The sequence below is a fragment of the Trachinotus anak genome, unplaced genomic scaffold (genome assembly GCF_046630095.1).
Source record: "Trachinotus anak isolate AG129_WGS33_773 ecotype Australia unplaced genomic scaffold, CSIRO_AGI_Tana_v1 ptg000018l, whole genome shotgun sequence".
NCBI lineage: Eukaryota > Metazoa > Chordata > Actinopteri > Carangiformes > Carangidae > Trachinotus > Trachinotus anak.
This window is the reverse complement of record NW_027273869.1, coordinates 38471-59323: the sequence shown is the minus strand read 5'-3', so window position 1 is coordinate 59323 and position 20853 is coordinate 38471. Positions and strand designations below refer to the sequence as shown.

Below are 20853 nucleotides of genomic sequence, written 5' to 3'. Positions count from 1 at the left end.
AATCCTTTTTTAAATTTCTCCATTGGCTTCCAGTGAACTGAAGAAGAGATTTGTTTATAAATCTATATGCTCTATTCTCTGTAATAAAATCTTATGATCGATGGTGTCAAATGCAGCACTACGATCTAGCAGGACAAGTATAGACACAAATCCCTTGTCTGAGGCTATGAGGAAATCATTGGTAACCTTAATCAGAGCTGTTTCTGTTCCATGATGGACTCTAAAATCCATTCCTGTGCAAATAATCACATAACTGGTTTGCAACGACCTTCTCAAGGTTTTTGGAAATAAAGGGGTGGTTGGATATAGGTCTATAATTGGCTAAAACATCTGGATCAAGAGTAGGCTTTCTAAGTAGAGGTTTAATTACTGCAGCTTTAAAAGCCTGCGGTACATAACCAGTTGATAAAGATAAGTTAATCAGACTTGATATAGAGGTGTTGATTAAAGGAAAAACTTATTTGAACAGCCTTGCTGGAACGTTATAGATGGATCAACAGAGCTGTAGCTGTCTGTCAGCCTGGTTACAGTGCTGAACAGAAACCTGGGATTGTTCTTGTTTTCTTCTATCAATGATGAATAATAGGATGTTCTGGCTTTATGGAGACTTTTTTTATATGCCAATAGGCTCAGAAACTAGTAGGACTGGTTTTTGTGTTTTCCAGTTAGGGTGTGACAGACTAAGAATAAGGCTTTAAAATGAATGATGATTAATCTTAGGCTTAGGATTTATTAATAAATTGGAGTGATAAATGGCTGCCCCCCCCTCCTCCTCGGCCTGTGCTTCGAGGGATATGAACGTTAACATGAGTGGGGAGTGTTGATTCATTCAGACTAACATATTCATCCTGCTGCAGCCAGGTTTCAGTCAGACAAAGCAGATCTATATGATGATCAGTTATCAGATCATTGACTAGTAGAGATTTAGATGAGAGTGATCTGATATTCAATCATCCACATTTAATTTTCCTATTATTTGGTTCAATTACAGCCTCAAGTCTTTTTGAGTATGATGCTACAAGCTTGGCACACCTATTTTTGGGCACTTTCTCCCATTCTTCTTTGCAGAACCTCTCAAGCTCCATCAGGTTAGATGGGGAGCGTCGGTGCACAGCTATTTTCAGATCTCTCCAGAGATGTTCAATCGGGTTCAAGTCTGGGCTCTGGCTGAGCCACTCAAGGACATTCACAGAGTTGTCCCGAAGCCACTCCTTTGCTATCTTAGCTGTTTGCTTAGGGTCGTTGTCCTGTTGGAAGATGAACCTTCGCCCCCGTCCGAGGTCCAGAGCACTCTGGAGCAGGTTATCATCAAGGATGTCTCTGTACATTGCTGCATTCATTTTTCCCTCAACCCTGACTAGTCTCCCAGTTCCTGTTGCTGAAAAACATCTCCACAGCATGATGGTGCCACCACTGCGTTTCACTGTAGGGATGGTATTGGCCAGGTGATGAGCGGTGCCTGTTTCCTTCAGACATGATGCTTGGCATTCAGGCCAAAGAGGTCAATCTTTGTTTCATCAGACCAGATAATTTTGTTTCTCATGGTCTGAAAGACCTTCAGGCACCTTTTGGCAAACTCCAGGTGGGCTGTCATGTGCCTTTTACTGAGGAGTCGCTTCCGTCTGGCCACTCTACCATACAGGCCTGATTGGTGGAGTGCTGCAGAAATGGTTGTCCTTCTGGAAGGTTCTCCTCTCTCCACAGAGCAACGCCAGAGCACTGTCAGAGTGACCATTGAGTTCTTGGATACCTCCCTGACTAAGGCCCTTCTGCCCTAATCGCTCAGATTGGCCGGGCAGCCAGCTCTAGGAAGAGTCCTGCTGGTTCCAAACTACTTCCATTTACGAATGATGGAGGCCACTGTGCTCATTGGGACCTTCAATGCTGCAGAAATTTTTCTGTACCCTTCCCCAGATCTGTGCCTCGATACAATCCTGTCTCAGAGGTCTACAGACAATTCCTTGGACTTCATGGCTTGCTTTGTGCTCTGACATGCACTGTCAACTATGGGACCTTATATAGACAGGTGTGTGCCTTCCCAAATCATGTCCAATCAACTGAATTTACCACAGGTGGACATTAATCAAGTTGTAGAAACATCTAAAGGACGATCAGTGCAAACAGGATGCACCTGAGCTCAATTTTGAGTGTCATGGCAAAGGCTGTGAATACTTATGTACATGTGATTTTTTTGTTTTTTATTTTTAATACATTTGCAAAAATTTCAAGCTAACTTTTTTCACTTTGTCATTATGGGTTATTGTGTGTAGAATGTTGAGGTAAAAAATGAATTTAATCCATTTTGGAATAAGGCTGTAACATAACGAAATGTGGAAAAAGTGAAGTGCTGTTAATACTTTTTGGATGCACTGTATGTAGCCTACACCATTCTGAGCATTTATACTCGCACACTGCTGTGTCTGTTCTGCTCTGCAGTTATGCCACCAAAATGCTAGTTGGTGGTAGATTTTTAAGAGGGGGTGGGGGGAGGAGAGAGGAGAAAAGAGAGAGAGAAAGACCAGGGACAGCTGTATAGGTAATGGTGTTATCTAATAATAATGACTCTTACTCACCAAATGGTGTCCCTTTTAGCTGAGAGGATTTTGAAGATGGTTCTCCTTTTCTGAAAGACATACCAGGCATTGAGTTACTAGAGTTGATGCTAGTGGATTTCTCTGTCTTATTGCCCAGGAGCTGGGTCAAGGTCCCCTGTAGCCCCTCTACAGTTGCCTCCAATTTCTCCATCCGCATCTTCAAGTCCACGCATCCCTGGCAGCCTTGTCTTCTTTAGGAAAGGGGGCATCTGATGGCCCCGGTTTGACTGCAATGTCATGGTCCTCCACGTCACTATCTAAAACCACAATCTCCACATCTGGTTCTCTGCCAGGCTGGTTGGTGGTACTTCCCTAATAAACAGAAAAGAATTAAAAATGAGTACCTGCACATAATTACAAGAAACAGATGTGGACAAAACAGGGAAAAAAGCAGTACAAATTTTCACTGACCTGGAGATCCAGCATAGATACCATTGGGGGTGAGGGTCTGGTGGCCCGGAGGATAGCCAGTTGCTCAAGACAGGGCCTGCTTTGCTTTAAACATATTGTCCTCCACTTCCTGTGAAGTATTACAATAAAGAAAACTGTTGTTTCGTTGACTTTAGGTAATTTGGGGAGGGAAATGAAAATTCAATTCAATTCAATTTTATTTGTATATAGCGCCAAATCATAATATACATTATCTCAAGGCTCTTTACAGGGTCAGGTCGAGACCTTACTTTGTTATAGAGAAAAACCCAGCAGTTCCCACAAAGAGCAAGCGCTTGGTGACAGGGGGGAGGAAAAACTCCCTTTTAACAGGAAGAAACTTCCAGCCGAACCGGGCTCAGGGTGGGCAGCCGTCTGCCTCAACCGGTTGGGTTTAAGAGGAGAAAGAGGGGGAGGGGGAGGAGAGGGGAGAAGAGAGAGAGAGAGAGAGAAAGAGACCAGGAACAGATGTATAGGTAATGGTGCCATCAATGATAATGACAGATAACAGTGGTTAATAGTAATGATGAGTAGTGGTGGATCTGGATCCTGCTGCTCCAGAGGCAGAGATACCTGCTAAATGTGGACAGAGAGAGAGACGGAGCAGAAGCACAAACTACGGGAGAGAAAAAAAATACAAATGACAGAAACTTTGAAGACAGAGAGGGACACTCCATTTCTGGTCGTCTTTAAATTTTTACTTACATGTTGGAACAGGCAGTGCATGTCCCTAAGGTGCTTAGACAAGTCTGGACAAGTCAATTTTCCGTTGATCCTGTAAAAACATAAATGGGATTCATGACACATGGAATGGCCCTAAAACTTGCTTTTCTAATCAATTTTTATTTCACATTACACATTAACATACCAATGGCATAGCATCAGGAGGAATTTAAAGTTCAGTATATTTCCCAATGACTTAAAGGCCTTGGCTGGAGATCTATAAAGTCATAGCATTTGAAATCATTACTCACCGTCCACTGGCCCAGCAAAGGAGGAGGGATTTTTCATGTGGGTTTTTAACCTTCTCCACATACTTGAGATGGAGGCTTAAATTTCCCACAAACTTTTCACAAATTCCACATTGTCTGAAATTTGTGGACTTGGGGGGTCTTGCCTCGGGGTGAGCCTGAATAAGGAGAATTGAGGAGAAAAGCCTAAATATATCTGACTGATCTCAATTAATCACATTACATTTAATTGTAATTAACTGTAGTAAACTACTGAAATAAAATAATTAACCTAAGCCGAATGATTCTGATTGTTTTGCATTTTGAATCACCTCTGTATCTTATTTACAATGTCAGATAATGACAATCAAATGTTATATACGGTTTGGTAATTAAATGGTTAATTCCGTAACAAAACCGCATGCGTCGGTCCAAAATCAAAATCTAATTACAAAATCGAACTACAAAACCTCAACCTGAAAAGTAAGTCATACGAAAACATTACTCACCGTTTTGTGTTAATGAAAAAATCTGCCTCATGCGATGTTGCTCTTCAAATGGCAAGTTTTGTCCAAGGTACTAAAAGCACACACGGGGGGCGGGGCTGTTTACATGCTAGATATGTTGTCAGTTAATCACTTTTCAGGTAGGATAGGTGAGTGGAAAATAGATATAATATAATATAATATAATATAATATAATATAATATAATATAATATAATATAATATAATATAATATATATTTACTAATATGTATATTGTTTTTTACTTCCAAATTCAGTAGGCCAGCTTCCAGATTTGGTAGCCCAGCTTCCAAATATGGTAGGCAGGATTTGAAGGGTAACACTGCGAGTTACGTCAGATTTGACCCTAAAGACATGTTCGACAGCCCCAAAATAGTTGAAAATTGTGTTTTCTGTGATGTGTTGTCTTTTTGTGGGGCACCTGCTGTTACTTCCAAATTTGGTCGGCCAGCTTCCAAATTTTGTAGGCATAACCCTCTGGGCTGAATTGGAGGGTGAAAAGTATCATAGAGCAGCAACTGAGACCTCCCCTGAGACGGCACGAGCTGCCGAATGATATACAGTGCATCCAGAAAGTATTCACAGCGCTTCACTTTCTCCACATTTTAATGGATTAAATTCATTTTTACCTCAAAATTCTACACACAATAACCCATAACGACAAAGTGAAAAAACTTTGCTGGAAACTTTTGCAAATTTATTTATTTATCAAAAATCAAAACAAAAAAAATCACATGTACATAAGTATTCACAGCCTTTGCCATGACACTCAAAATTGAGCTCAGGTGCTTCCTGTTTCCACGGATCGTCCTTCCAACTATCTTTCCCTGACAACAACATGCAGCTGTGCCAGTTCACGAAGTTTGACACACGAACTTCCCCCTAGCCCGGTCTTTTTATTACTGTTACACAAAGGAAGCAAGGAATGTAGGTTGAACTCTTCTTCATTGGCTGTTGCCCGACCGGCCTTCGGTCAGGCGCCTCCTTCGTGGTTATCTGACTCCATTTGACCTCCTTCACTCGTGCCTGGGAACAGCTGATTTTTCTGTGTGTGAAACAGAGAAGAGAAGACAGAGACAGACACAACCCACCCATCTCTTCAGGGCTGTCTCCCCTCTATCAGTTAACTGGACCCTTGCTTACTTCCATCCTCATCTTCTACCTATGCAGTCTATTCGTGGCTGCTAAAAATGCTAAAAATATTCTTCAGCCTCCGGATTCGCGAGGCCCCAAAAACCTGTTTGCAAGTGCGTTTGGGGGCGCTGCTCGGCTATCTTGAGAGCCAGGAGCACCAAATTCACAGACATACCAAAAAATGAGAATTTGGAAGTGGAATCCTGAATTTGGAAGGAATGTAAATTGCATCTATAAGGGAGGAGGAGCAAGGTACAGAGGTGGCAAGGAGATATATGACTCAGGGGAAGGATCCTAGTCAGACGATACTGCTGTCAAGACACTGGGACTAAAACAGGCTTTTGGAAGCAACACACTGAATTTGGAAGTGGAAACCTGAATTTGGAAGTGTGAATTTGGAAGAAAATTAAATTGCATCTGTAAGGAAGGAGGAGCAAGGTACACAGGTGGGGCGGAGAGATATGACTCAGTGGGAGGAGCCAAGTCAGATGACACCACTCTCATGCCACTGGGATTAAAACAGGCTTTTAGAATTAACATACTGAATTTGGAAGTGGAATCCAGAGCTTGTAAGAGTAGAATGGGGGGCAGAGCCTTCAGCTATCAGGCTCCTCTCCTGTGGAACCAGCTCCCAGTGTGGGTTCAGGAGGCAGACCCCCTCTCTACCTTTAAGATCAGGCTTAAAACTGTCCTGTTTAGTAAAGCTTATAGTTAGGGTTGGCTCGGGTATGTCCTGACCCATCCCTTAGTTATGCTGCTATAGAGCTAGACTGCTGGGGGATTCCCATGATGCACTGGGCTCTCTCTCTCTCTCGATTACTTTATGCCATTAACTTTGTATTTTTTTCTCTCCTGTAGTTTGTGCTTCTCCTCTCTCTCCCTCTCTCCATTAGACGGTAACCCATTCTGCAGGTATTTCTGCCTCTGGAGCAGCAGGATCAAGATCCACCACTACTCATCATTACTATTAACCACTGTTACCTGTCATTATTATTGATAACACCATTACCTACACAGCTGTTCCTGGTCTTTCTCTCTCTCTTTTCTAATCTCTCCTCCCACCTCCCCCCCTTTTTTTTAGGGGAGTCCTAAACCCAACCGGTCGAGGCCTGAGCCCTGAGCCCGGTTCTGTTGGAGATTTCTTCCTGTTAAAAGGGAGTTTTTCCTCCCCCCTGTCACCAAGCGCTTGCTCTTTGTGGGAACTGTTGGGTTTTTCTCTGTAACAAAGTAAGGTCTTGACCTTACCCTGTAAAGTGCCTTGAGATAATGTATATTACGATTTGGTGCTATACAAATAAAATTGAATTGAATTGAATTGATTACCAGGATTATCTGTTGTATGTGTGATATTGTGCTTGTGTCATCAGTGAACATGTTGGACTGTTAAACAAAGGGACCTCCTGGCTCTGGGTGGAACAGGAACATTTTCAGTTGACCCCGGACAAACCGAGCAGTTTACTGGATGACTGAATATAAATAAAACCTGTTCCCCAGCTGGTGATCTCTGAGAGCTCCCTAACCTCGGGCTTTTTTTCTAGGCATTGTAGAGCGACGGGACTAAGGTCAAAATGTTCCTCTTGGCCTGCTGAACGAGGGAAACACCTCATCTCACTTCATGGAATTTCTTGAAATTGAATTTAAAAATTCCCTGAATGACTTAGAGATCTGAAACCTTCCCCACTGAATTCAGGATTCTTTTCCACATCTCCAGATACCAATTTTATCTTTATTGCACACCTGTTACTAAAGATCCCCATTAGGCATTAGGCAGCCTTTTAAGTCCATCTTGAAGTTGTGTTATAGACAGAAAATTCCCTTTCTTTATTAAGGTTAAGGTTAGGGTAATCATCTGATTTAGGGTTATTATCTTCTTGTTTTATGGTTAAGGTTAGGTTAGGTAAAAAACGCAGCACTCTTAAGAGTGCTACGAGGGGCACGGGCACACGAGGACCCATTAAAATCAATTAAAAATAGGTCTCCCTTAAAAACTTCTTTTTAGGTTTCAGTATTCTCAAATCACTCAGGGGTAGTGGAGGGCAAAGGCCATAGACATTTAAGGTCTTTTACTATGTAATTAAGTTTTATGCCAGGAGCTGGTTTTGAACTCCAGTCTACCATATGCAGGTCCATAGCCTAAGCCACTCCAACACCAAGAAAAAAATAACAATTTGTGAGGGGATCTAGGTTAAAAGTAAATAAATTTTATTTATTTATTTTTAATTAAAGTTTTGGGGGGAAGAGAGAGGTAGTAGGCACTCATTGTAACCATAAGGTTTTATTTAAGTTTTTTGTTCAAACCTGGGTTTGAACGCAGAGTTTTCATGTGAGTTTAAGATTGGGTTAGGGTAATGGGTTAAGGTTAGGGTTAAGAATATGGTTTAGGTTAGATAAATCAATTGCCCCCTAAATATTGGTAATTTTTTTTTTTTTATTCAATTAGTCTATTAATTATATTTCATCCGTCCCTGAATCCAGCGAATGGTCTTGTTTATTCCACTCACTTCAATTGAGTCTATCCAATGAATTCTATAATTTCAATCTTCTATGTCCGTTATTCTACTAATGACTTACTTCAATGAATTTATTTATTCAATTCAATCAATTGAATTTTTAACTAATTTATTCATTTATTTGTCTAATTTATTTATCAATTTTAAAACTAGTCCCTCCACCCTTTTTGATTCATTTATGTGTTTATCTATTTATTTATTTATGTATTTATTTCTATTTATTTCTTTATCCATTTATTTCTTTCCTTATTTATTTATTTAATTAAATCTATCCATTTATTTTGTTAGCTAAAATAATTATCCCTAAATTCTCCTTTTTAATTTTAACCCTTTAGATGAAGTGCGATGATTCAAATCTACTAAGTTATTAATTTATTTATTTATGTATTTCCTTATCTATTTATTTATTTACTTATTTATCTATTTATTTATTGAATTATTGATTTATGTATTTATTTTTCCATTTATCTATTTATTTATTTATGTATTCATTGAATTATTGAATTATTGATTTATTACTCCTCCCGCTCCTGGAGACCTCCACCAGCTAGAAGAGATCAGAGGCCTTATCAATGAGCAGCTCAGCACCAAGGGAAGGTCCATGCTGCTGAACGGGCTGCTGGACTACTTTTTAGAAACAAATTCTGCCCAGGCCATGCATATCCTCTCCTCGGTCAGAGAGCCACACGATAAGCACCTTCTGGACAAGATGAACGAGTGTATGAACCAAGCAAATGGAGCAGAGTGAAAAATGCACTAAGTGTGGATGCCAAAATCCATCTTCCACAAAGTGTTTAGGAGCATGTTTCAGGCCATTTGGAGTGGACAGGTCTGACAGTGTGTTTCTGTCAGGGTTACTTGCATGTCCTGTTGTCAGAAGTTGCTATAGTCTGCAGATTCTAGCAGGACTTGACAGGGTTAGGGTTAGGGTATAAGGGTGAATAAGGCAAAGGACTCTCACCAGTTTGACTCTCATTAGCATACTAGGCCTGTGATTGGTCAGAAAAGCTGTAGTTTATGTGGAGCAGGGCGGAGGTGAGTTCATAGTGTAGCGTTTGGCGGTGCAATTTGTCATGTGTCCTCTTGTCAGAAATGGCTATAGTCTGCAGAATCTAGCAGAATCTGACAGTCGCGGTCAAGTGACTTTAGATATCGCAGCATCGTTCGGACTTCCTCTGCCACAGGAAATGTTCCTTCAAAATAACACTATGCAAAGCTCCATGATGGTATGCCCAGCTTGACCGTTCTGTCCTAAGAGGTGAGTGGTCAAGACGAGCCACGGCACGTTTAGTTTGTTTACAAGAGCTAGAAATATTCATGATTTCTTGCTTTCTTTTTTTGCAGTTGCAACTTAAAATAAATATAGAAAACAGAAATCCATCTACCAAAATTACAGTCACAAAAGCAGAATGTGCCCAAGGAATGAGAATTTCATTTGTTGCCAGCAGCATTGCACAGGACATATATCTGTTTCTGTCTGCTCCCCACAAGCACAGCAGCTGCAGGCCAGCGCCACATGTGTGTGTGTGTGTGTGTGTGTGTGTGTGTGTGTGTGTGTGGGGATGTGATGATTAATGTCAGTAATAACTGAACGAAATATATTTCTCAAAAGTCACAATGTTTGATGTAAAAAGGACCTGAAATGTCAAGATTATACCTTGCTTTTAAACTGCTAAAACCTAGATGCAATACCCCTTTGTTATTATTATCATTAGTATTGTTATGATGGATCTTTTAAGATGCCACGGATTATTTGCTTGAAGTATGCAATAATGGAACTACAGGACCAGTGGAACAATTTTGGTATTATTTGTTCATTTATCTTTGATATCAAGACAACATACTGTACATCTTTGAAGTCATTGTTTAAGAGTTTAAACACAAGGTTTAGGAAGTGATTTGTGATTTATTGGTCTCAATTTGATAATTGAGTGGAGTGTCCATAGCCCTGACCTGACCTGACTTAGTTGTAAGTTAATAATCCATGACTTTGTCCGGTCTCTGCTGATTTTCTTCCATGCCTCCACATTATTCTTGAGTCTCATTGTAAGTTGTATCACTTCTATGCACTGCATGTGTTTTGAGATCAATCATTGTAGGCTGGGACTCTAGTGCCTGCACTGTTCCTCTGCAGTTGCTGGTGTCCTGGAGGTTGTCCATCATCCTCTTCTAGGACTCCAGTCCATACACTGCTCCTCTGTCCTTCTGGCTGCTGTAGGATATTGTATGGCTTTTTTTTTTTTTCCTCTGGAGCCTGTGTCATTCATCAGGAGAGGAGGTCCTTTCTCAAGGATGATGCCAGCATTCTAGGCTCAGAAGACAATGTTGAAGGGGATCCACAGGATGGAGAGAGGACCTGTTGATCTCCGGTGCACGCTGGAGCAGGCGTCTTATGGAATGTGTGGACTCACGTGGGACGGCCCACAAATTTGGTGCTCAGCAAGACATGTTGCGGTTTGGGTGAGCGAGGTTTCAGGGTGTTTACCTGATGGGAATTACAGACCCAGTCCCCTAGTTTGATGTCAACATTGTTGTTAGGAGGAGACTGGACAGCTTTGTCAACTTGTCTGTGGAATGACTCGAAAGCAGTGGTTAGACCATAGCAAAATGATGTCCTTTGTCTCACAGAATGGAAATCCGTCTGGGTTGTCTAGTTGATAGATCAGTCATGGTTTACAGTACCCTTTGGCTATATCTTGCAGCATATCAGTCTTTCAACACTTATTAACAATCAATAAACCATGAGACACACAGACTAGTCGTGGGTACAGGGATGTGGGAACCACAATGCGGCCGTCATTGTTGCTACATTGTTGCTCCCTTGTTCACAGTAGCAGGCAAAGTCGGTACTGCGACACGTTCCTTGTCTTCATCTGTGACACAGATATGTTGGACATTTTATTAATTCAATGCAAAAATTCATTTAGTGAAAAGGTTTCGGGTTGCGTGTTATTTCTGAACAGGAGCAGGACTTTCTCCCAGTCTCAACTATGTCTGATTCAGTTTTTTTTTCTTCTGTCTGACTTTCGTTCTTGATCAGGGTGAGGTTCAGCGTTTGTATTTTACTCACTATCAACATGTGACTCATGAGTCTCTCAGGTGAGATTAAAATGGTCCTTTACCACAAAAAAAATAAGAAGAAGAAATGACTGAAGCCAAGCTGGTGAGTGAAATAAAAAATGTATTATAGAAAATTTAAATTGAAACCTAATCAAAACCTTAAATAAAAAACATGTCTTAAAAAAATAAATAAATAAAATAATATATATATGTATATATATATATATCAAATAACAATGAAATTAAACTTAGCAAACTATATACAAAAAACACACAAATATACTATATATTTAAAATAAAAAACAATTCAAGGGTGAGGTGGGTGGGTGGGGGGTGGGGTGTAACACACCAACAGAGCCTGGTATACGCAGTGTAAGAGTTCATCTGATATCTACAGTATAGACTCTGTTCTTTAGTACTTACTTTAAAGTGACTTGAATTCACCACTCTTTCCATCAAGCTGCAGCATGAAGACATCAGGAACTGGACAAAAGTATCTCTTGCTGAAGGAGGGCTAAAGATTGTATGGTCATAACTCTGATGTGGTCTTCAGCAAATATCACCTTCCTCAGGACTCCAGATGCCACCAGGCTTTATATTCCTGTTGTCCTCTCAGTTGACATGTGTGTGCCTACATGAATGTACACTTCACTTTACTTGCATCATAAACTGTATAATCATAAACTATGACAGCATGGAACTGGAGTCTGTTTTTTTTTTGTAATAATTTCTAAAAATATATATATGTTGGTGCAGTCTCTGCAACTTGCTGCCATAGTAATAATTTGTTTACATGCCATGAGCGGTCTTGTGACAGCAACTAATAGCAACTCTCATTGATGTCTCAAAAAGTAGTGTGATTTTACTAACCTCTAGCTAACATAGAGACTCTTGTTGCAGACTTATTTCACAGCCCCTGTCAGTCCGTCTTCCCCTCTGTTTCCCCCACTGCATCATCTGTCACCCCTCTATCCAGCAGCAGCTCTCAGTCACAGGTAAACACCAACTCATGGCACAGTCCCTAACACACGCTACCATGGTGAGAGTTGCAATGGGTGTCTTATTTTTCCTATATTTGAAATTTAGGGATTTTTTGGTAAAATTATGAGGATTTCTACCACATGTGCTACCATCTTTTTGTCTGAATGTAGTTACAAAAAAAATCTATGTAACATAATAATATTACTAAACTTTACTTTACGTAGCACTTTCATATATGACATGCCGCTCAAAACTTCGTAACATCAAATTTAGGTTCTTGCGAGGATAAAACGCTCCCTCGAGATATGACTAAATATTTTGCTTCTCTTTCATGCTGCCTTCTTGAAGCTCCCTCAGAAGTAATTTATTTAGCCATATTTTGGTGAAAGTATGAAAGTATGTTTCACAGTTTGTGTTGGGCTCATAAATGCAGGTTGGGGTCATAAATGCAGTCCTCTCCTGACTTTCAGGTACAGAAAGATAACAGTAACTGTTCTTCTGAGAGCCATGCGAAAGACATGTTTTGGCAGCATTTAGGACTGGTTCATGGATAGAGTTATAAACAAATCTATTCTTCAGTTCACTGGAAGCCAATGGAGAAATTTAAAAAAGGATTGCTTCAGGATTTGTTCACCATAAAACACCATGAAAACAACATAGGTATGTCCTTACGACTTGAAAGACTAATTTCTCATCTGCCCATCCACAATTCTCTCACAGTCTAGTGTCTCTGGCTTCGTCTCCCTTTAAAGAGTCACCTTAGGAAAACTAGTGCAAGTTGGTTGCAGATGTGAAAATGTAGCTGCACACAGCCAGATAAGTCAATTATTTACTAATATTATAATGAATCCACTTCTGACATTGTCATTGAAGCAGGGTTTAGACTGTGTAGTGCAGGAGCCCTTTTACTGTCATAATTTTACCAGCACAAAAGAAAAATTCACACCTAATATGAGCTCACACTGAACTGTATCTCTTCAGCATCATCATCATCATATTGAACTATAAGACAAGAACTAAGTGTGTTTGTTCCCTCCTCCTTTGTTATCCCTTGGCAGGCACAGTACATGTCTGCCATGCAACTCACAACCAACCACATCTCTCCTCCTGAACCCCCACTCATCCCCTTTCCCATGGTCAGTCAACCCAGTCGAACAGTTGATGGTGGTAGTGGTGATGCTGCTGCTGCTGCCTATGTCCAAAACTTCATGACTCTATATCCTGGGCAGGTGGGGCCCAGTGATCAAGCAGTGGTTTCCTCAGTCTCTCAGACATTATCCCATGATCCTCTGGGGTCAGGACATGGCCTCAGCAGCACCTATGGTTCCCTCATCCTTGGACAACACCTCTGCACTGGATGAGACTGTAGCGCCACCTGTGATTATACACACAGCCTCCTCTACTGTCACAGCCAGTGATTCAGCCACTACCTTCAGCCATGGCTCAGAGTATGGCTCCATGTCCACACAACCTCCACCTCCTCCGTCACAACTCCAACCCATGGCTCCATTGCCTGCCACCCCTGTACAACACCCTCAGACTTTTGCCATGCATCACCCCTTTCTGTCATCCAGTGCCAACAAAAACTGCCCTGTGCAAAGGATTGCTCCTGCAAACACCCTCCCCCATCCCACCTCAACCTCACAGGTTTGTTGTGTCTGGTCTCAAGGTCAAGATGCTGATTCTGCAGTTGGAGAAATTGTGCATTTTCACATTGCTGATATGGCAGTGGAGCTGTGTCACTTTAACTTAATGACCACAAGATAGCGCTGAAACCTTTCTTATTGAGTCATGCTTATTAACACTGATGGTGATTTCAAATTGAATGGTATTGGTATTTGGCTAAAGTGAGAAAATAATCTCCTTAGCAAACAAATATAGGGTTACCATCTATGGTCAGTACCCCATCCCCCAGACCATGAGCCCCCCCCCCCCCCCCTCCCCATTTTCATAGAACTTTTTATCTTTGTAAAATTCAGTTTCAGGACATTTAATTGTGCAATTTTTGGCCTAAGTGCAAAAAATAATGTTTGTTTTCTTCATGACTGGAAAGCCACAGAGGAACCAAGCAGCGGGGACTTGTTTGTCAAAAATGATCACTTTTGCATGTTCATCTATGATACACACAAAACTAATACTGTTATGCCTTATTGTCAATGTTCATCCTCAGCCCCTTTTTCAGGTCACGCCAATGCTGTGATGGTTACACCAACAGCTCTCAACGCAGATGTAGTCCCTAATACTGGAGTGGTCATCACTTCGTCTCATATTAGAGGGGTATGTTTTCAGATCCGTCATCCTCACTTCATTTTCTTCGTGTGTTTTAGATCAAGTTCCCAGTCCCCAGTCACTCATCAGCAGCAGCACATCTCTGGTAAAGCATGAACAGAATCAAGGTTGTGTCTGTTTATGTTTCTTAATAAAAAATTACTTGCAGGTGTTATTGCTTCATTATTGTGAGCATATTATTACTTGAATAACATTTTGAGTTTTCACAGGCTTGGGCTGTCCCTAAAGATGTTTTCAATGAAAATTAAATGGCCCTTTATGTGTCATGTGGATGGAATGCCTTAAATGCCAATGATAACAATAGAGTAACACAGACCTGACACAAGTATAACCCTTTTCATAACATCAGTAGCATTTCCTTTTCCTGTGTAATATATGACACACTTTCAGTAAGTCTGTGTGTAATGTTTCCACTGCTGTTGTGTGACAGAGCTGAAGGACAACACACATATCTGCTGAGCAAAAGAGACGATCAAACATAAAAATTGGCTTTAAAAGACTCTGCAACCCTGATTTGGGATCATTAAAATCACAATAAATGAGAATTAAACATTTAATTGGCACATAAAGAGTTTAAAAAAAAGGCATGGAATACATTTTATAATCCAATAAAAAACAGCAACATACAATACATACAATATACAACATTAAAACCTCAAAACCCAGTATACTTACCATTGACCTCAAGCAAATACTTGCCTTCAGGGAACCTTGCCTTCAGCTAACATTAGAGCTGGGCTTAAATTGACTGTATTTCAATTTCATGGGCTGTTTTGAGGCTAAAATGAGTGCTTTTTACTGATCTGTAACTGCAGGTTGAATGATTGCTGTTTTTTCCCAAGGTGGATGCAATGATTTGTTTTGTCCAACAGATGGAGACACGGGGCCACTAATCACAAGAGTTACCATCTCTTCAACTCTGTACAGTAACCCTGTCAGTCTAGACAACACATCAGCCCCACTGAACACATTGCCTTTTCATACAAGCCTACACAACACATGAGTGGCACAGTTACTTGCTGTGTGTTTTGCATGCATTTCTTGCACTTGATGCATGTATATTGTGTTTTTCTATCCATCTTGGGCCAACACGCTCAGCAGCGCTTCTTTTTGTTGCTGCTGGCCACAACCTAGAATAATGAAAAGATGAAAAGATGAGGAATTATACCAACATATCTCTCTCTCTCTCTCTCTCTCACAGACACGCACACACACAAACACTCACTCACTCACTCACTCTGTCTCTTTCTCTCTCACACACACAGACACACACACACACACACACACAAAACAATTAAAAACAAATTTAAAAACAATGAATCATATCATTTTTCTTTTGATAAAAAATGAAAACGGGTCCCTCACACCGCTGAGCCAGGACTCCTTTCAACAGCTGTGGGAGAGTGTATTAGACAGGCTCAAATAAACCTGGAGTTGACCTTTGACCTCTCCAATTGTATGGGGTATTTTATTATTTCTATTTTTATTTCTTTTAAACCTCACTCTTTCCTCATCTCAAGCAGAAATGGCCTACTCTTAACCTCATTTGGTTTGTTTTTTTATGAAATCATGAACATTTCTAGCTCTTGTAAACAAACTAAACGTGCCGTGGCTCGTCTTGACCACTCACCTGTTAGGACAGAACGGTGGAGCTGGGCAAACCATCGTCGAGCTTTGCGTCGTTTTATTTTGAAGGAACACTTCCTGTGGCAGAGGAAGTCCGAACGACGCCGCCATATCTAAAGTCACTTGACCGCGCCTGTCAGATCCTGCTACAATCTGCAGACTATAGCGATTTCTGACAAGAGGACACATGACAAAGCACCGCCGCCAAACGCCACACTACCAACTCATCCCAGTCCACTCAAAGTGGCCTGAAATGTGCTCCCAAAGCCATTCTGCTGACACTTTTTTTTTTCTCTGACTTCTTTCATTGAGCATGAAATCCCCCTAAACGATCAACATTTGCATCAGGTGTCGGCAGCAGTCCGCTGGAGGTGCGCCGACCTCCCCAGAAACCAAGTTTCACACCTCCGCCCTGCTCCACATAAGCTACAGCTGTTCTGACCAATCACAGGCCTAGTATGCTAATGAGAGTCAAACTGCTGAGAGTCCTTTGCCATATTCACCCATATACCTACCTCTGTCTGACCCTAGCCCTAGAGAGCAACGCCCCAGGCAGGACACTTCGCTCTCTAAATGCAGGTCTACTTGTGGTTCCCAGAGTTTGTAAGAGTAGAATGGGGGGCAGAGCCTTCAGCTATCAGGCTCCTCTCCTGTGGAACCAGCTCCCAGTGTGGGTTCAGGAGGCAGACCCCCTCTCTGCCTTTAAGACCAGGCTTAAAACTGTCCTTTCTCTTTCTCTCTCTCTCTCTCTCTCTCTCTCTCTCTCTCTCGATGACTTCATGCCATTAACTTTGTATTTTTCTTCTCTCCCGTAGTTTGTGCTTCTCCTCTCTCTCCCTCTCTCTGTCCTCATTCTGCAGGTCTCTCTGCCTCTGGAGCAGCAGGATCCAGATCCACCACTACTCATCTTTACTATTAACCACTGTTACCTGTCATTATTATTGATAACACCATGACCTACACAGCTGTTCCTGGTCTCTCTCTCTCTCTCTTTTCTGCTTTCGGCCATTGCAGAATATTCCACTTCTTTGCTTTAAAAAACTCCTGGGTTGCTTTTGCAGTATGTTTTGGATCATTGTCCATCTGTACTGTGAAGTGCCGTCCAATCAACTTTGCTGCATTTGGCTGAATCTGAGTAGAAAGTATATCCCTATACACTTCAGAATTCATCCGGCTGCTTCTGTCTTTTGTCACATCATCAATAAACACAAGTGATCCAGTGCCATTGGAAGCCATGCATGCCCATGCCATCACACTGCCTCCACCATGTTTTACAGAAGATGTGGTGTGCTTTGGATCATGAGCTGTTCCAATTCTTCTCCAGACTTTCTTCTTCCCATCATTCTGGTACAGGTTGATCTTAGTCTCATCTGTCCAAAGAATGCTGTTCCAGAACTGGGCCGGCTTCTTCAGGTGTTTTTTGGCAAAGTCAATTCTGGCCTTTCTATTTTTGAGGCTGATTAATGATTTGCACCTTGTGGTGAATCCTTTGTATTTACTCTCATGAAGTCTTCTCTTTATGGTAGACTCAGATACTGATACACCTACTTCCTGGAGAGTGTTCTTCACTTGAGTGGATGTTGTGAAGGGGTTTTTCTTCACCATGGAAAGGATTCTGTGATCATCCACCACTGTTGCCTTCCATGGACGTCCAGGCCTTTTTGGGTTCCCAAGCTCACCAGTGCACTCTTTTTTTCTCAGAATGTACCAAACTGTTGATTTGGCCACTCATAACATTTCTGCTATCTCTCTGATGGATTTCTTCTTTTTTTTCAGCCTCAGGATGGTCTGCTTGCTCCAATTTGGATGTGAATACTCTCAAATTACAGCTGAGAGTCTGCACTTTAAGCCCATATAGATTATGTAATTGTATCCTGAATATGTTTTCATAAACAGCTAAAATTACAAAACTTGTGTCACTGTCCAAATATTTCTGGGCCTAACTGTATAATGGGTTTTCACGGTCAGTATTTTAGGTTTTGGTGTTGTTATATTGTATGTATTGTATATTGTTGTTTTTATTGTATTATAAAATGTATTCCATGCCCTTTTTAACTCTTTATATGCCAATTAAATATTTAATTCTCATTTATTGTGATTTTAATGTTTTAATTTTTTTTAACCCTTTTCAATACAAATGAATTCCTGTAATGATAGTGGGTGTTAACAGAAGGTGCACCCCTGTTCATGTTCTTTCTTTGTTTTGCCTTAAAGTGCGGTCTCAGTAAAGTTCACCTGCTTTCTTCAATCCTGAAAAATGGCTTCCCAGAAGTAAATTGAGATGCATTTTTATTTCCATTTCTTTCCTCTTTCCTTACACAGCAGCAGCAGCTCCCTTTAACCCAGAAGAACACATGGGAGGACAAATAAATGATTTCTAACAAAAAATACTTACCCAGGAACTGTGGATTAGGACCTCTCTGTTCTGCTGCCCTCTGACTTTTGCATTCTTCGTCGTTTCCAACATGTCTTCCTGATTTACCTTTGCCCGTATTTACTTCTGAACTGGGACCATGGCTTATTTTAATACTGATCCTCACTATGATCAAGAATGAAAGACAGAATTTCAAAGAACAACATAAATCTGTCAATCAAACATCAGCTCACATAGTTGAGACTGGATTTTACTCACTATCAACATGTGTGAACAAACAGGTGACAGACAACAACTGCATCCTCTCTCAGGTGAGATTAAAATGGTCCTTTACCAGAACAAATAATATAATAATAAATGACTGAGACTGAGCTGGTGTTGAATTTTTTTTATTTTATTTAAGAACATTTAATTAAAAAAAAAAACACAAGAATGAATAAATGAATGAATTTGAACTGTTTACAACATAAAATCAGACAAATCTAATAAAACAAAAGGAAAAATACAGGTGTGTGGTCCACTGACCTCAAAAAAAGAACATAATGTGAATAAAAAATGAACAAAATGAAACTTACCACTCTGAACTATATACAAAAAACACACAAACATACTGAGAGGTATGTCCAGACTCAGCAGGGTTGCAGTATTGACCTGAAACACAAAGAAAACAGGGCCTGGGTTAGGGTCAGAGGTCAGATCATGCCTTTAGGAAGACGTTTCACCTCTCATCCAAGAGCTTCATCAGTTCTTTCTTGCACCTGACCAGGCTGGGACTGGTCCAGTTCCTTTCGATTTAAAACTCCTTTGAGATACTATGACCTGGACAAATGAGAATATTCACAGGCTATATTTTGAGTTGTTTTGTTCTGGCATTTTAATCTTTTAAACACCAGAGGTTAACAAGAGCAACATGAAAAATATCTACACTTGCTCCTAGTACCAATAACAAGCACTATAACAGCTTTATACCAGAGTGTGATGTCATAGAAAGGGGCGGGGCTTGTTGTAACTTGTTGATAGTGAGTAAAATGCACCACATGGGCTGAATGGAGGAGGATATTCTCCAAGTCTCGAATATGTGAGCTGATGTTTGATTGACAGATTTATGTTGTTCTTTGAAATTCTGTCTTCCATTCTTGATCATGGTGAGGATCAGTATTAAAATAAGTCATGGCCCCAGTTCAGAAGTAATTCAGATTCTTTCTAAACAGCCAGGATGTATGAAATGAAACAGGACAAATATGGCTTTTTAAATAAAATAAAATATTAATAATTATTTTCCTCCTGTTCCTCCTCTCCATGTAACAAGATGGTGGAGGTGATGGAGGTTGATAAGGAGGTGGAGGTGATAAAGGAGGTGGAGCGGGTCGGGGGACGTCCTCACTGTCCTGTAAAATGGTACAATACAAAGCTGACATGGGAAAACCACAGTGTAGAAACACAGGTTTCACAGAATACAAACAAACTCAGGTGAGACAACACAGATGAGTGAATTAATTTAAGGTGGACTTACAGGTGGTCCCCACTGCCCCCGATCTCATCTCTCATCTGCCTGGGGGGCTGTCATCTGACATTGTGACCTGTCAGTGAGAACAAGAAGTAAAGACAACAGCTGATAAATGGATCAGATGGTTCTTGTCTTTGTTAGAAATCATTTAGTTATCCTTCATGGTGTTCATGGCCAAGCAGAGTTCTCAGTGACAGCTGTAACTTGACCATTACCTAAGTTACACCAGTCACTAAGCGCTTCACTTACTGTCACACCCTGACATGTGCCGCAGCAGCAGCAGCAGCAGCAGCAGCAGCAGCAGCAGCAGCAGCAGCAGCAGCAGCCTTTAACCCAGAAGAAAGTATATTTACAGTCCATGGTTGTCCACTGCTGTGAGACATCATTAGCTGTGAATGAGAAGAAAAAGAGATGTCATCTTATTTAGCTTTTGTTCCGGGTGTTTCCTTTGACTTTGTCTGATTTTGTTACAGATTTTACAGGTTTTGTTAGCTTTGAAGGTTTGTGTTTGTTGGAAAGTACAAAATGTGAGGGTTAATTTGATGTATGATGTCAATAATTCTGATTTTTCCAGCACAATATACGAGACTGTTTTTGATCACTTACAAAAGGTCCCGCTGCAGCACTGACTGCACTTCATTGGGTTTACCAAACACAGTGTGATGTCAGAGAAAGGGGCGGGGCTTGTTGTAACTTGTTGATGGTGAGTGAAATGCAGCACATGGGCTGAATGGAGGAGGATTTTCTCTTTTCTCTGCAAAGCGGCTGCGACGCAAGGCGCGTATGTAACGTGTATTTAATCCAAGATGTTCGAAGCTTTCATTTGATGTTCAGCATTCTTTACTTGAAGCAGGTAAGGAGTAAATAAAACAAGG

At 40.9% G+C, this 20853-nt stretch overlaps 1 long non-coding RNA gene across 2 annotated transcripts; it reads right to left on the bottom strand.

The window, feature by feature from the left end:
- Positions 1-2809: 2809 nt before the first annotated feature.
- LOC139635431 (uncharacterized) lies at positions 2810-5153 on the bottom strand. 2 transcript variants are annotated; one of them, XR_011694212.1, is made up of 5 exons: positions 4483-5153; positions 3998-4152; positions 3729-3798; positions 3006-3114; positions 2810-2906 (listed from the first exon to the last, which is right to left on the bottom strand). It is a non-coding gene; the product is annotated as an uncharacterized lncRNA (long non-coding RNA). The 2 variants fall into 2 exon arrangements; XR_011694211.1 differs by lacking the exon at positions 4483-5153 and having other exon boundaries at positions 3998-4470.
- Positions 5154-20853: the final 15700 nt, after the last annotated feature.